Here is a 15,371-nt window from a genome sequence, read left to right as displayed (position 1 = left end):
AGTTTGTCCCTCTCCATAATCCTTAAAGCCCTTTCCCAAATTTTTATATAATTTCTATTATCTAATATCTTAAGGAAATTTCATGTGAATTAATGGGATATTCTTTACCACAGAAGAGTACATTGAAGCTTAGTGCATTATTTTTCTCACTATGTACATTAGTCAGAGTTCAGTAATTAGTCACAGCAAGCACACTATATATATTTTGTGTGTGGATATAAACATAGGGTACTAATAAGACTTGTCTGCTCAGTCTTGTTATTGTAATTCTTATGTCTGAAATCATCAACTAAATATATTAAACAAAAAAATTTTGTGCATGAGAACTTTACTGAAAGATACAGGATGACATTTTCAAACTTCCTTGAGCTAAACTACCAAGATACATTAAGAGGAAAAAAAAAAAAAAAATCAAAGCCGAATAAAAGCTTATGAAAGACAGAGTAAATCCTTTAGGATGATTAGTTCAGTGAAATGTTAAAAGAATATTTTGTGTGCATGTCAGGTCTATTGCTATTCTCAAACTAGTAATTTGGATTCACTTCATTATAGCCACTGAAGTACCTTAGCAGAGTCTGGGAAGAGGAGTGAAGAGCCAGAAAGAAAGAGCAATAACACTTAAAGGATGGAGTTGCTCTCATAATTCAGCTCTAGATAACTCAAACAAGCACCTTGCAAATGACAATGCAGGGCTGAGCTCCACTCAGTGTGAATGAAAATGCATAAGACACAGGAGCCCTCCAGGAGCTCCCTCAATGAGCCTCAAAATGAATATTCCAAAGATGTAACTCATTTCTCTGTTTCAAGAGCTGATTCCTCCATTTTAACTCAAGGATACTTTTCAAACCAATAATATTTGACACTATGGCTGACTTTCAGGTAATAAAATTTGTCATATTTTGCTAAAAGCATGTGGATTTTTATGTATTGGTGGTTTGGTGAATGAGAAACTTTTTAATGCTCTACCTATTTAGTATAATTTTCCAATGGCAATATCATAAAGTATGACATTTTCTGAATGATCTGATTATTCTTCTGGCTCTTTTCAAGGAAAAGTTGATATTCAAAGAAATACTCTAATGATAGTAAATAGATTTGAATTATTTGTAAGCAAAAAAAAAAAAAAAAACGAAGTGGGGTTGGGGTGCAAGCTCTGTATTTTGACAGACAGGGACATAGGATTAAATTCTAGATCCAAATTTTAGTAATTGTGTGACTGTTCCAAGTTAATTAACTTTTCTATGCTTCCATTTCCTGATCTTTAAAATGGAAATTATATTAGGTACTAACCTTGTAAGTTTGTGTGAATATAAATATAATAACAACAACCCATTATTAAATGGTATTTAACTGCACACCAAACACTAAGCCAACTGCATTTTGTGATTTAATTTAATCTTCACAGCAAATATTTGAGAATACAGATTACATTTTCCTATGTGGTAGCTGTCTCTCCCATGGCCAAATATTCCCAAATATTTGACTTCTAGTTCAAAACACCGTTCTTAGCTCCAGACTTATATAGTTCTGCACTGTCCCATCTGGCCATCTGCCAACAACCTTTACAACTATATAAGCCCAACTGTACTCATCATCTTTAATCCTGTCCTATTCTTTTGTTTATCCTGTTTTCCCTAGTAAATGGCAACACCATCCAAACAGTGCTCAAGCTATAAATCTAGAAGTTATTCAATCACCCCATATATGTTGATTTATCTCAAACCCATCCATTCACCCCTTGCAACTGCCCTAATCACCTGACCCCTCAACTATTCTTACAATCTCGTCACTGGCCTTCCTGGTAACAGACTTGTCTCCCTCCCATCCATCCTGCAATCCATTACTTATATTGGAGGCAAAGTGATATTTTAGAAATCCACATGTGATTATGTTGCCCTATTGCACAATCCCTAGTTTTCCTTTAGATAAAGGTGAAACTGTTTAACATGACCTACAGGGTCCTGCTGGGTATTCCTTTTAGGTTCTAGGAATTGGTTTTGAGCTAGAGAGAAATAGATAGATTCTGAGAGAGAGAAAAAGATTGGTGGGGGGACAGGGGAGATAGAGAGAGAGAGCTGTATGGAAGAAAATAATGAGAGCTAAAAATCATGAAAGCTCAGGGCATGGGCAGCGCTGCCTTGAGATCAATGTGCTGAAGGGACAGAGAAGGTTACAATGCTAAACGGCCTTAACCTAGCAAGGGCATTGCTACTATTATTTCTAGCTTCCATTTATTAAACACTTCCTATATGTTTACACATATAATCTTATTTAATCCTAACAAGTCCATGAGGTAGACTCCTCTATTTTCCTCATTTTATATATGATACGGTAGAGACAAAAAGGTCTTAAGTGACCCACCAAAAGTGGTAGAAGAACAGAGATTCAAGTCCAGGAAATCTGACTCCAGAGTTGTGCACTTAAGAACTATGTCTTCTGCCATTGGGGTGCTTCACCTATGCAGCGGTCTGTGAGCACTGGCTAGTAGTATATTCATGAGAAAAACGGCCTGGGTAATCCTGACGGTGAGGAACTGAGAGGGAATTCAAAGCAAGACTGCCAGCAGGTGAGTAATATATGACAGATATTCTGATCTCGTTCTGAACAAGCCTTTCTGGTACCTTTCTGGCTTGTTCTGGGCAAGCCTGTCTGGCTCATTTTTGAAAGAATGGTCATATGTGTTTGTGTGTATCTATCTGTTGTAAAAGATAAAATTCACCAAAAATCTGAAAACTATAGAATTTAGGTGACTTTCCTTTGAGTTGTCACTTAACTGCACATGGAAGGCATGAATCCTCAGCTACTCAGCTCCTGAAACTAGATATCTGTATTAGTCTGCTAGGGCTGCCATAACAAAATACCACAGCCTGGATGGTTTAAATGACAAAAGTCAATTTTCTTGCATTTCTACAGGCCAGAAGTCCAAGATCAAGGTGTCAACATGTATGGTTTCTACTCAGGCTTCTCTCCTTGGCTTGCAGATGACCACCTTCTCATGTGTCTTCACGTGTTCTTTCCTCTGTGCACGTGCATCTCTTATCACTATCTGTTCTTATAAGGACACCAGTCATATTGGATTAAGACTCAACCATATGACTCCATATTACCGCTTTAAAGGCTCTATCTTTAAATACAGTCTCATTCTGAGGTACTGGGGATTAGGATTTCAACATGTGAATTTGGAGCAGGGGACACAAAACTTAGCCCATAATACCATCCTTTCCATGAATGTATAAAACTCTACTTAGGTCTGTGGAAATGATTAACTGGAAATGGTCAGTCTCAGCCTGTGAAATCTTTAGAGAATAAAGGCAAAAACCAGTAGTATTTTGTTTCTTTGTTTTCCAACTGTGGCAAAGGTGGAGAGAGGAGCATCCGTAGTGGCTATTTTCTGGACTACCCTCTGGTAGCCCCACTGCTTGAAGCAACTGCGATAGTCAATGTAAGAATTTTAGGTGTCATGACAATTCCTTGGGACTAATAAAGAATTGGCATTATAGCATCTACAGTTAAAATTTGCAGCTGAAAATATCATAAAAAGTATTGCTTTTTATGATAAGAATCAACAGGATTGAGTCTCTCACATTTGTAAAGAAGTCATTTTCCAACTCTTCCTTTGTCACAAGTGTCCTTTTTTGGGGGGAAAGAACACTAATTCTGTTCAGAAATGGGTAGTCATGTACTTTAGTGAAGACTAAACCCTTCATAATCCAGGAATGGAAATATGCTTAGTATATACTAACCGTGGAAATTGTTCTTCCTCCTAGCTAATTAATGGTTTAGAAAGGGCAACCATTTCTTATGAATGAGACATGAAGGAATGTATGTTGGGTGGAACCACTAGACACTTCAGAAATTTCTTTATTCTGAAAATGAGAAAAAAAGTAGAGAGAGTCTTTCTTTCATGACTCTGCGTCTGGTTATGCTGAGAAGGTGACATCTGCAACAGCAGGCATTCTGCAAATATGAGGGGACCGGTGGAAGACCCAGTGTACTGGGTTGAACAATATCCCCCCCAAATTCAAGTCCATCCAGAACCTGTGAATGTGAACTTACTTAAACACAAAGTCTTTGTAGATATAATCACATTAAGATGAGGTCATATCTGTTGACAGCGGGATCTAATCCACTGATTGGCGTCATTATAAGAAGAGGGAAATTCGGACATAGGAGATACACAGGGACAATACTATGTAATGGATGTAGCAGAAATTGGAGTTGCAAACCAAGGAACATCAAGGACTTCTGGCAACAAGGTAAGGAGAGGCAGGGAAAGATTTTCCTATTGCCCTTTTGACACCTTGATTTCAAACTTTTAGCCTCCAAAACACTGAGAGGATAAATTCCCATATTTTTAAGCTACCTAGTCTGTGGAACATTGTTACAGTAGCCCTTGGAAAGTAGGGCACAAGGCAGCCCTCATAAAGTTAGGGTGAGCAGTGAAAACAAAATGGGTCCTTGATGATGCTAGTGAGCCCAAGGCGAAACTGCACTACCTCTGGTCTTCTTGTTATTAAATGATATTTTTTCTTCCTGTTTTAGCCAATTCTGGTTGTTGTTGTTATTTATTGTTGAGACATCTCAAAGTGATATGCGATATTTGGGGTGTTGCAAATATTTGGGGAAGAAGTACACTTGGAATAGCCTCGAATTCCCTACACTAGCCAAACAGGTGGACGTTCCAAGTGTAGAGATTTGGGGGATTAATGTAAATGTGACCTCATGTGTTCTCATAGTCTGGTGAAGCTTTGCACTTATCACTTACATTCTGTTACTTATTGTCACTCCACTGCTATCCCAGACCGGCATGGCCTGGGGAAACGCTAGCGATATTTGCTTGGTGGCCAAGCAACATACAAGTAAATTCCACTTGCCTCATACCAAGATCCTAGTCTGAGTTTTGATTAAAGATAAAGAGATGCAAAAATACCCAAATCACATGCATGAAAACAAAATGTCTGCTTCTTCAGATAGATCTATTTTTGTGTCTATAATTCTGTTCACCAACTGCATGTGTAACCTTTCTTTAAATTTGCAAAATAATTCAGAAGTTTTCATGCTGCCAATTGCTAATCAAACCTTCTTCATCAACATCCACGCCCTCTTCCCATTTGTCATCTTATTCATACATTGCAAACAGTGGCTCATGCAGCTCCCTCTTCTCTTTGCCTCAGGAAAACAGGCTGCAGATCCAAGGGGAAGCTTATTAGCAGCTAAAAGCTAATTTTTAATGCTACCTAATCAGGTTGCTGACTCATTTAAATTATGAACTTTAAGAAAAAAAATTTCCTCATTTAATGATTCAAATATTAGTGTGGCTCTTCACACAGTACCTTTAATATTGCTTGCTTCCTCTTTGAGGAGTTCAAGTCCTAATCCTTTGTGAGAATAAATTGGTAAACCTGTTTCTTTCTCAGTGCATATGGTGAAAATCTATGAGATCTGTTTGATTTATATAAGTGTATTTGGCTGCTATTTTATATTTATCCAAACTATATTATAAAGTACAAGTAAGGCTCAGCTCCAAGAATAAGATTTTTTTTTAATGTAAAGACCGGACATGTTAGTGAATACGGCACATGCAGACTTCCCAATTATGACTGGCTTACTAAATTGATTTCATTCATTCTACATCATGGTATTTGCTTTCATCATTGATTTATCCTGTGAGCTAAGGAATGAAAATGCAGGTGCTTGACATTTTCATATATTTTAAATATGTTTTTAAAGCTGCAACATTGTAAAAGTATTTTTACAGTGTTCGGATTTTTTCTAACTGGGCGTGTTTTCATTTGTTAAGAAGAGGAAAAACCTGTGGCAACAGTTTGGCATCTCTCTGCTTCCTGTTAGCACTATCAAGAAACTGATTTGACATGGAATCACCAACTAAAGGACACTATCTATTCCAACATGAACTGGACATGCATGTAGGTCATGTAAATTTACATATAGTAATATCATGTGGCGTGAAGTCCATGACTTTGCTCACTTAGAGGAAATTATTTCAGGAACTACTTATGTATATCAGTGAAGCATCCAACAACATTTGTAGAATCAGCATCTGACCTCTTCGAAGGAAGTTTTGCTCCCTTTAGAAGTTTCAAATATTCCAAGTTTGTTCTAGAATGGTTCAATCGACGTATTCTTAACATACGAGCTATACAATTAGAGGACACTTACAACAACCTGCTACCTGAAAATAAGGGATATTTGAGCAACAGGGAAGATGATTATCTGGTCTTTGACTGAAGACTACAGAAAGAAAAATCTTACTGATCCAAATTTTCAGTTTTAAGGCCCTTCCACTGAGATTAATTCTCTTCTGCAACATAAAAAGAAAGCACACACCCCCCAAATCTTATACCATCTTCCCTCCCACATGCTATTCTTTCAAATATTTGACAACTGCTATGTCTTCATACACACATTTCAAGGCAAAATAATCTCAGCATTTTCATCCACCTTGTTGTCCTCTTCTTTACACTCTTTAACGGTGGTGCTTGGTATTAAATACAACATTCTGGCTTGATGTGACACACATGGGATACAGCATTACTATACCCCGTAGATTGTGTACAGAGACATAAAGAGATGGTTTGGAAGGGAAAAAAAAAAAAAAAAAAAAAACATCTAATTTTAAAAGAGAATAAGCCCTTCTTCCCTTTCTTCTCTCCCTCCATGTCTTCCTACCTGCCTTTCTCTCTTCCTTCCTGAATAATTTAGTCTACAATCAATTATGTTGTGCTGATCAAGATAGGTTTTTTTTCACCCAGAAGAGAACTGCAGAGCAGTGTGGGTTGTTGGATCTCTGTGTGTGCAAGAGGGCAGTAGAAGCGGTCAACATTGGGGTGGGTGTTTCTGTGAGGGGAACAGAAGATAGCGTTATAAATTTCTCTCCATTTATTTAGATCTCCTTTTATTTCTTTCAGCAATGTTTCATACTTTTCTTTGTGCAACTCCTTTTATTTCTTTTGTTAACTTTTCCCCTAAATTTTATTTCTTCTGCTATTTTGAATAGAATTATTTTTATAACTTCATTTTTGGATTGTTCATTTTTGGTCTATTGAAATACAACTCAGTTTTATATTTTGATCTTGTGTTCTGCAACCTTACTAAATCATTTTTTAGTTCTAACAGTGTGTGTGTGCATGTATGTGTATACTCCTTGGGTTTTTCTACATATAGAATTATGTCATGTGTTATTACAATTTTACTTTTTCCTTTCTAATCTCTATATGGTGTTAAGTTAGAAAAATTTTTTTGCCTTATTGCACTGGCTAGAACTTACAGAACATTGTTGAACAGAAGTGGTTGAGGGCATACACTCTTGCCTTATTTTTAATCATAAAGGGTAAGCATTCAAGCTTTCAACACTAAGGATGATGTTAGCTGTGGGTTTTTCACAGATGGGTTTTTTCAGTTCCTTTGTAGTTCTAGTTCTAGTTTTTTGAGGGTCTTAAAATAAATGAATGTTGAATTTTATCAAATTTTTTTTTATAATTTATTGAGATGGCCATGTGTGTTTTGTTTTTTTTTTTTTTGGTCTTTATTCTATTAATGTGATGTGATAGACTGAATAATGGCCCCCAAAATATGTCCAGATGCCCACACCTTATTCCTGGAACCTGTGAATATGTTATATGTTATCTTAAGTAGCAACAGGAAACTAATGCAGATCTTGGTACTTGGAAGTGGCATACCGCTCTCACAAATACCTAAAAATGTGGCAGTGGCTTTGGAATTGGGCAGTAAGCAAAGCCTGAAAGAATTATGAAGAATATATTAGAAAAATTCTAGATTGCCTTGAACAAGCTGGGTGTTAAAGGTACCATCAGTGAGAACTCAGAAGGAAGGGAGGAACCTGGTAGAATAAAATCTGTTTTCTTAGAGAATATTTAAACAGTCATGAACAGACTATTGGCAGAAATATAAGTATTAAAGGTGCTTCGGATGAGGGCTCAAAAGGAAATCAAGAACATGTTCTTGGAAACTGGAGACAAGGAATCCTTGTTATATAATGGCAAGAAGCTTAGCTGAATTGTGCCTTACAAGCTATATGAAAACTAGAACTTGTAAGCAATGAACTTTAATATTTAGCTGAGATTTTCAAGCAGAGTGTTGAAGGTGTGGCCTGTTTTCTCCTTACTGTTTATGACAAGCCACAGAAGATTGTTTCTAGCCCTTGAAACCACATAGTTTGCCTGGTTGGATTTTAATTGTATTGGGCAGGTGATTCCTTTTGTCCTTTTATTTTCTCCATTTTTTAATGTTTTCCTATACCTGTCCCAGCACCGTGTTTGAGGAGTGGTTAACTTATGTTCTAGTTTTACAGGTGCGCAGATGGAAAGGAATTTTGCCTCAGGATGGATTACGCCCAGAGCTTCACTCATAGCTAATTTCAATAATTTAGATGATGAAATTTGAGACTTGTGAACAGATAAGTCTTAGGTGAGATTTGAGACTTGAATTAATATTATATTAAAGACCTTAGGATGTGGAGGATATATTTTCTGTGGGATGGCTCCCTTTGGGACTGACTAATAGCCCTCAAAGTTATCCTCCCCAGGCCCTGTGAAAATGTTACCTTACATAGCAATAGAAAACCAAGACGTGATATATTATGTTAACATATGTTTGGATGTTGAATTAACTTTCCACCCCTTAATTGGATAATTCTTACTTGGTCGTGATGTTTAATGCTTTCTAAAAATATATATATAGCCTGATTTGTTTTACTAATATTTTGATAAGAATTTGCAATTAATTTTTAAACACTCACAGCGGTACTTTATTTTTATATATGTTAAAATTTACCTTCTATGTGCCTTTTCTAGACAGTTGGAACTCTCACACTACAACCTGTCTCAGGGTAAGTTATTAAATATAATATTGGTACATCGATATTAACCTTCATTGGGTGAAAAATATGTAATACATTTCTATAGTTAAATTATTTTCTTTAGTTCTACTTTAATCTTAAATACATGCATATTTTTATGTAAGTCTGGTACTTTTGAAAAATTGTACTTCCTTTCTTAACCATCTATGTTATTCATTTGGAACCGAGTATATCCTTGAAATGTCATAACCTGTAATATGAGGTATATTCATTCAATTGTGTTAAATATCAAGTATCTTTAAATACTCATTACTTTATCATTAATTTGCAGAAATACTATTTTATACATTCCTCACAGTCCCATTAGGAATAACTCTGAAAAATAAGGAGGGATATCACTGGTTGAGCTGGGCTACTTCTTCAAAGCAGCCGGAGTCTCCAATAAAATGAAGATAACTCAACCTCTGTTTCTTTTTACAAGTTGCTCTAAGACAACTTTACTCAGATTTTAACTTTTCTTAATTTCGTTCTCCTTCCCATGTGCTTTGGTCTTTCATAATATGGCTGTCTTCTCAGGTTCAATGATCCCAACACACTTTGTCTTCATTCCTATGCGTGTATAATTGATACTGTGCTTTGCCTATGGTTAATTCCTCTTATGTTTATAGTTTCTCATTTCATGTGCAAATACTCACTGAAAACCCTGGATTCATGGCTTCTGGACATACTACTTAAAGGGCAATTAGATCCACCTGGATCTTTAGTCTCTAGGACCTTCCATTTGGCTACTCTCCTCTGTCCCCTGTAGCTTCAGCTGGTACTACCTCCACCAAACTCCGAGTTCTTGGGATCTTTATAATATTGCTCCTTTCATATCATAGATATTAGCCCAGAAAGATTTAAAGATCATTTTAGCTGTGTTTTATTATTGTTGTTTTTTAAAATTCAATTTAAAGAATTCTTGATTACATCACTGAAATATATCAAAAATGCCTCATCTCTTTCAATCAAATATGATCATTATTAAAATACAAATGTCAAGTGCCATTATTAAAATACAAGTGTTATTTGTTCAATACAAACAATTCAGTATCACTATGTATTAAGTCACTATTTTAGGCATTGGAATATATGGGTAATTAAGCCTGGTCTGAACTCTCAAGCTGCTCATGGTCTGTTATAGGAGAGATGAGGATAAGCTAATAGTTCCTATTGATGACAAGAAAAAAAAAATAGTGATTTTTTAAAAAAATAGTGACTATTTTAAAAGTTTGATAACATTTGCCAAGTAAATGCTCACAAATCATAATGTAGGAGGATATGGGACTTTTTCATGTGAATCATGTGTAGACTGGGGATTTTAGAAAAGTGTAATGACATGTCCAAAAGCTGATGTGTGTGGCAGAGGCTTAGTTTGAGTTCCTCAGAAGTAAAACCTTAGATACTGTCTTGAATACATGCAGTTTATTTTGGGGAGTGAACCTAGTAAACAAGACTGAGGGAAAGAGCAGAGTGAGAAAGGAAAAACAATAAAAGCTTTCATTCTGAGTTTTGCTCTAGGCAGCAAAGGCTCAGTCTGTCAGCACCTCCGAAAATAAAGGGAAAGCCTCCAAACTGTTCCCCTAAAAGTCAGGATAATAGAATATTTATCCACCACTTCTACCCACTACCAGTTGAGGATTCCCCCAGGGGTAGTGCAAGGAGACAGAGCTTGTGGAGAACTGTCCAGCAGGGCAGGTCTGAAATCGGTGGCAGACAGAGCGGTGACACAGGCACCAGTGGCCTAGAGGCATGTTCTAACTGGGGACTTGAAAGTAACTTAATACAGAGAAGGCATATGATGTGTGCGTGTACGCGTATGTATAGCTGGGTGTAGAGGACTGTGGGCCGTGAGGGGCAGGACAGAGGACTGAAAAAGCAGGTGGGAACAAGATGATTAGTGACTGAAGGGGCCAAAGTATGAAATTTGAACTCTCCCTGGGATAAGCACTGGAAAACAATGGAAATTCATAAGTAGAAGTAACGTGGTGGTATATGTGTTTGAGAAGCGTTCCTCTGAAAACCAGTTTGATAGTGACTTGAAAAGGAACAAGGCTACGGAAGATGAGGTTAGCAGAAGATGAAAGCAGTGGTTCTTTTGGGGGATGAAGTAGTAATATTGAGATTGGAGATTAGGGACTGTTTAATGGAGAATGTATAAGCCATGGACCAGAAACTAGTATTTAATTAGATGTGGAAAGTAAAGGGAAAGAGAGAAAAGAATAGTGACTCATATCTTTGCAGATGAACAGGTGAGATGGTGACCCTAGCAATTAGAACTAGGGATGAAGTTCACATGTTCAGCTGGCTAAGGGTACCAGGAGGCAACTGGAGCTTGAGCAATAGAAAAGGCTCTGGGTTGGGGTATGAATGTGGAGTTTTCTATAACTAACTAGCAGGGCAATCTGCTATTGTGCGTGTGATCATCCACAAAGAATATACACAAAAAGAAGAGATAGGAGCTGAGGAATCTGAGTAATACCACTATCTAAGGAGTGGGTAGAAGAGAAACCACAAATGACAGTGTAAGGAGTGAGTGGGAAAAGTTAAACCAGGAGAGACTGTAGTCACAAAATCTAAGAGAGGCTAAAATGTAAAAGAGAATATATTAAATTGCTTTAAATTGCAGGCATTTTAATAGTACTAGCAGTGGTCAATCGTGTTAACTATCTTGTACATTCAAGTAATGTGAGAATGATAAGTGGAAATTAGATTTTGTGGTTAAGCTATTAGTAGTGATCTTTACAAGAGCAATTTCTGTGTAGTGGTGAGAAAAGTTAGCTCCCAAGGAGTTAGGGAGAGAATGGAAGGGAAAGCAAAGTAACCTGGATAAGGATGTAAAGAAGAGAAGTTAACAAATAGAGGGGATGATGTAAGAATATATTGGGGCTTTTTTTTTTTTTTTAATATGAGAGCAATGCGAACATCTTTACATGCTTAGGAGAAAGGACCAGCTCATATAGGAGAAAGGAAAAACTAATGGAGCAAGACATAAGGTGAGAGCAGTGCTGAGAGCAATGACAGGTTAGTGTTGGATATAAAAAGGGATACATCTTTCTCTCAAAAACGGAAAAAGAAAGAAACAGGAAACACAGTTAAGTTTAGGTGCTTTAAATTAGCACAACATGTTAATCGTCCAGCTATTTGCAATTTTAACGGCAGCAAAATTAGACAAAACAGATTTTGGCTCCACGAGGACACTGGTTATTAGGGAGAACTTTCCCTTAATAGCATTTGTTAATGAATTGGGAGCGCTTCTCTAGGAGATCTTTAAGGACAGCAGAGATAGCCATCAATCAGGAGTGATTTAGGTGATGCCTAGTGATGAGACCCCTGTTGATACCTCCCAGCACTATTCATTCTGTCAGTAGACTATGTCAGATAAAGCGCATTTTGGAAATGGCAGTTCTTAGCTCAGTTGTAGGTAAATGGTACACAGTAAGTACTTAATAAATAGCTATTAACTTAAAGACATAACATCCTCTACATTTTAAAAAGAAAGATATATCAATAGTTTCATAAATTATTATCCTTGGACCAGAAAATACTAGTACCACTGGGGTTTTAACTAAGAAAATTATTAATAGAAAGACATCTTAGCTGCACGATTTGCTTAATTTGTATTTATACATTTTTGTAGTAATGCGCTTTTGTGATTTTAGTTCCTGTCTTTGAACACAAAAAAGTCCCTGTTTTTTATTTAAACAATCAAAGAAAAGGCACTGCATCTCAAGACCTGTTTTTAGAAGTGCAATATCTAGGGCATCATTGGGTCAGTTTCTGATATTGCTTGAAGCCTCTGCGGAGTCAATCCAGAGATGGCTATCTCATTTGTTCACAATAGAGCTCACATGGTCTCTTAGGTGGGGTCCCTTAAGAGGTAGGAAACCTGAAGAAAAATTGCCCGGTCTACAGTCAATAGGCAATTGTTTTCTCAACTGAGAATTATTCACTTGCCTTGACCCACCTTATGGGTTTCCTTGTCACTCTGCAGCTCTAAATGCAACAGGGAAAACTGCTGCAGAATGTGGCGGTCTGCCTGTTTTCTACTGAAATTAGACTATTCTTTTCATGTCATGAGAGCAAATCTGCATTTGAAGTAGGAGAATCAGATTCACGGCTTGGTTGTCTAACCTTCGATATTATGAAAACATAACTTGCAGTTTCCCTTCTATAATATTTCACATTTCTATAATATTTCGACAGACATATTCTCCTCAGACATTAGCATTTTATTTCAAATCAGTTGTTTGGAGAATGTTCTCCCGTTAAATAAAACAACTATTTTAAACTTTTAATTTATAAGATGACATACAATATAAAATTATGCTTTCTACAGGAGCTTATTCTTTTCTCTCTCTCTCTCTCTCTTTTTAGGGTAAAGAGATAGATCCTTTAAGTATATATTGTGGAGCATTAATGCATCATTATGAAGGGAAACAACTTTCCTTCTTGCAAGTTTCAGAGAGAACAAGAAGATGCATGAGTAAAGTGTATTTCACCTAGACAGAACCATGTCTTGGTTAAGATGTCATTGTCCACTGAGTGCTGTTTATCGGTATAATTACAGTTTTCTGTTGGATTCTCTAAGTTCAGAGGCTCTTTAACTTTGGAATTATGAAAGGCACACCAAGACGTATTGAGAATATTGGGCCCACACTAAAATGAAAATGATTTACAGTTTTTAAAGCAGTCTACTCATATATAATTATCTACACCACAAACTATCCATGTTCTAATGTTGGATCTTGTCTTACAGGTAGTTACCGTGCAAAAAGTTAGTACCAAATCATCACAGTCTTGGCTTAATTTTTTTATAATTTCAAATAATATTTTCAGTCACTTGTTCTTATGGTGAAATATCAGGTAACTACATCTTTAGGAAAATTCTAGTTGCTTTCAGATATATCTGAAACCCCTCGTTCAAAAGAGGAAGGGTATCCTCTCACAAATTTTTTACAAAAAAACAATCACACTTGTTCTGGCTTCTAAATCATATGCATATGATCAGCACTGAGTGGCATAGAATATTAGCACTCCAAGTCCTCATTGGAGAATATCATTTCAGACTAGTAATTATTTTTCCAGAATTTAGAAAACCCTTTTGACTCTAAATAACAGAAGTATTTACTTTGGCTCATAGGCTACGAATTGGTGTCCCATAGCCCAAATGAGCTTATGTATAAGTGTTTTATTCAGCTCATTGTGTCCAAAACTTATTTTTAAATTAAATAACAATATTTCAAAATTAAGAGATTTCACAGAAAATTAGAATATTTGACTTTTTGTGGGAAACTGGCAACCTATGTTGTTACAAGTTTACAACCTACACAGGTTTAAGCAGTCCTCATAATACCTTCTTTACCCACTTACTACTTTTGTAGTCACTTGAGTTTGCTACCCCTGACTGCAAGGACCCGGTTCCATTCTAGGTTCACTTATTAATTGTGTCAGCTTGAGAAAAAAATTATATAACTCCACTACACCTCAGTTCTCTCATGTATCAAATGCGAATCACAATACCTGCTTTACTGAGTCATTTCTGTTAAAGTAAGTTCTAGATATTTCAGAGTTCGGACAATCCCTATGATTAATGTGGTAATACTGGGGAAACTGTAGCTTCAAATTCCTTGGATAATGAATTTATGAGGTGATTCAGAATCTGTCCTATTTTTTGCAAGCTCCAAAATGTGATTGGTCAGCATCCAGTGTCAGTTCACATTAATCAAGTCTATAATTCTGATGTTAAACATTCAAATGTATGCTATTTTGTGGCATAAACTTTAATTGTTGAGGTATTAGACGTTTGAGTCCTATGGCCAACACATTTCCCTTTGGGAAATTTACATGAATTGTCAAATTCCTACCAGGGGGCTGTTTATTCACAATTAGAAATATAACAGGCCAGGTTAGTATATACACTATTTAAGTCCTTGGGCTGGGTATTCTCTTCTTCAGATACTTGAGTGGGAAAACACAGCTCAGTTAGAAGATGGCTTGGTGAATATGAAATCAGAAAAAAATGGAATTAGTTATAAGATTTGAACAGTTGATGGAATTAAATGAAGCCGTACTGTTACAACTGGACAGGAAAAGCCTTTGGTCTAAGTCACCCACTTCCTTGGGCTATCCTTGGATGGATAGTTATTATATTTGACACTGAACTCTGCTTATTTTATTTTTCATGCTTAACCTACGCTCCTTCTGATTGATATTGGTATTTTGTTGATGTGTGAATTCATGCAATCAGGATTCATTCAAGGCTTGCTCTTCTGAAAGAATCTTTATCTTTCTAAGATAGGTTGTCTATCCCTGTCCAGGTTGATCATGTCTTGATCTTCCTGTTTAATTCTCAAAAGATATCTTGTTTGCAAATTCTTTGTAACATCCTAGTTACAATTCAGACTGGCCCTTTTCCTTTCAGCTCCTTGTAAGGATTTCCTCCCTGAATTCCACTAATTATCTTTTTAACATGTTTGTCTCTGTGTGTTGT

Source organism: Phoca vitulina, unplaced genomic scaffold (assembly GCF_004348235.1).
Source record: "Phoca vitulina isolate PV1807 unplaced genomic scaffold, GSC_HSeal_1.0 scaffold9, whole genome shotgun sequence".
Lineage (NCBI taxonomy): Eukaryota > Metazoa > Chordata > Mammalia > Carnivora > Phocidae > Phoca > Phoca vitulina.
Note: the sequence above shows the minus strand (reverse complement) of the source record.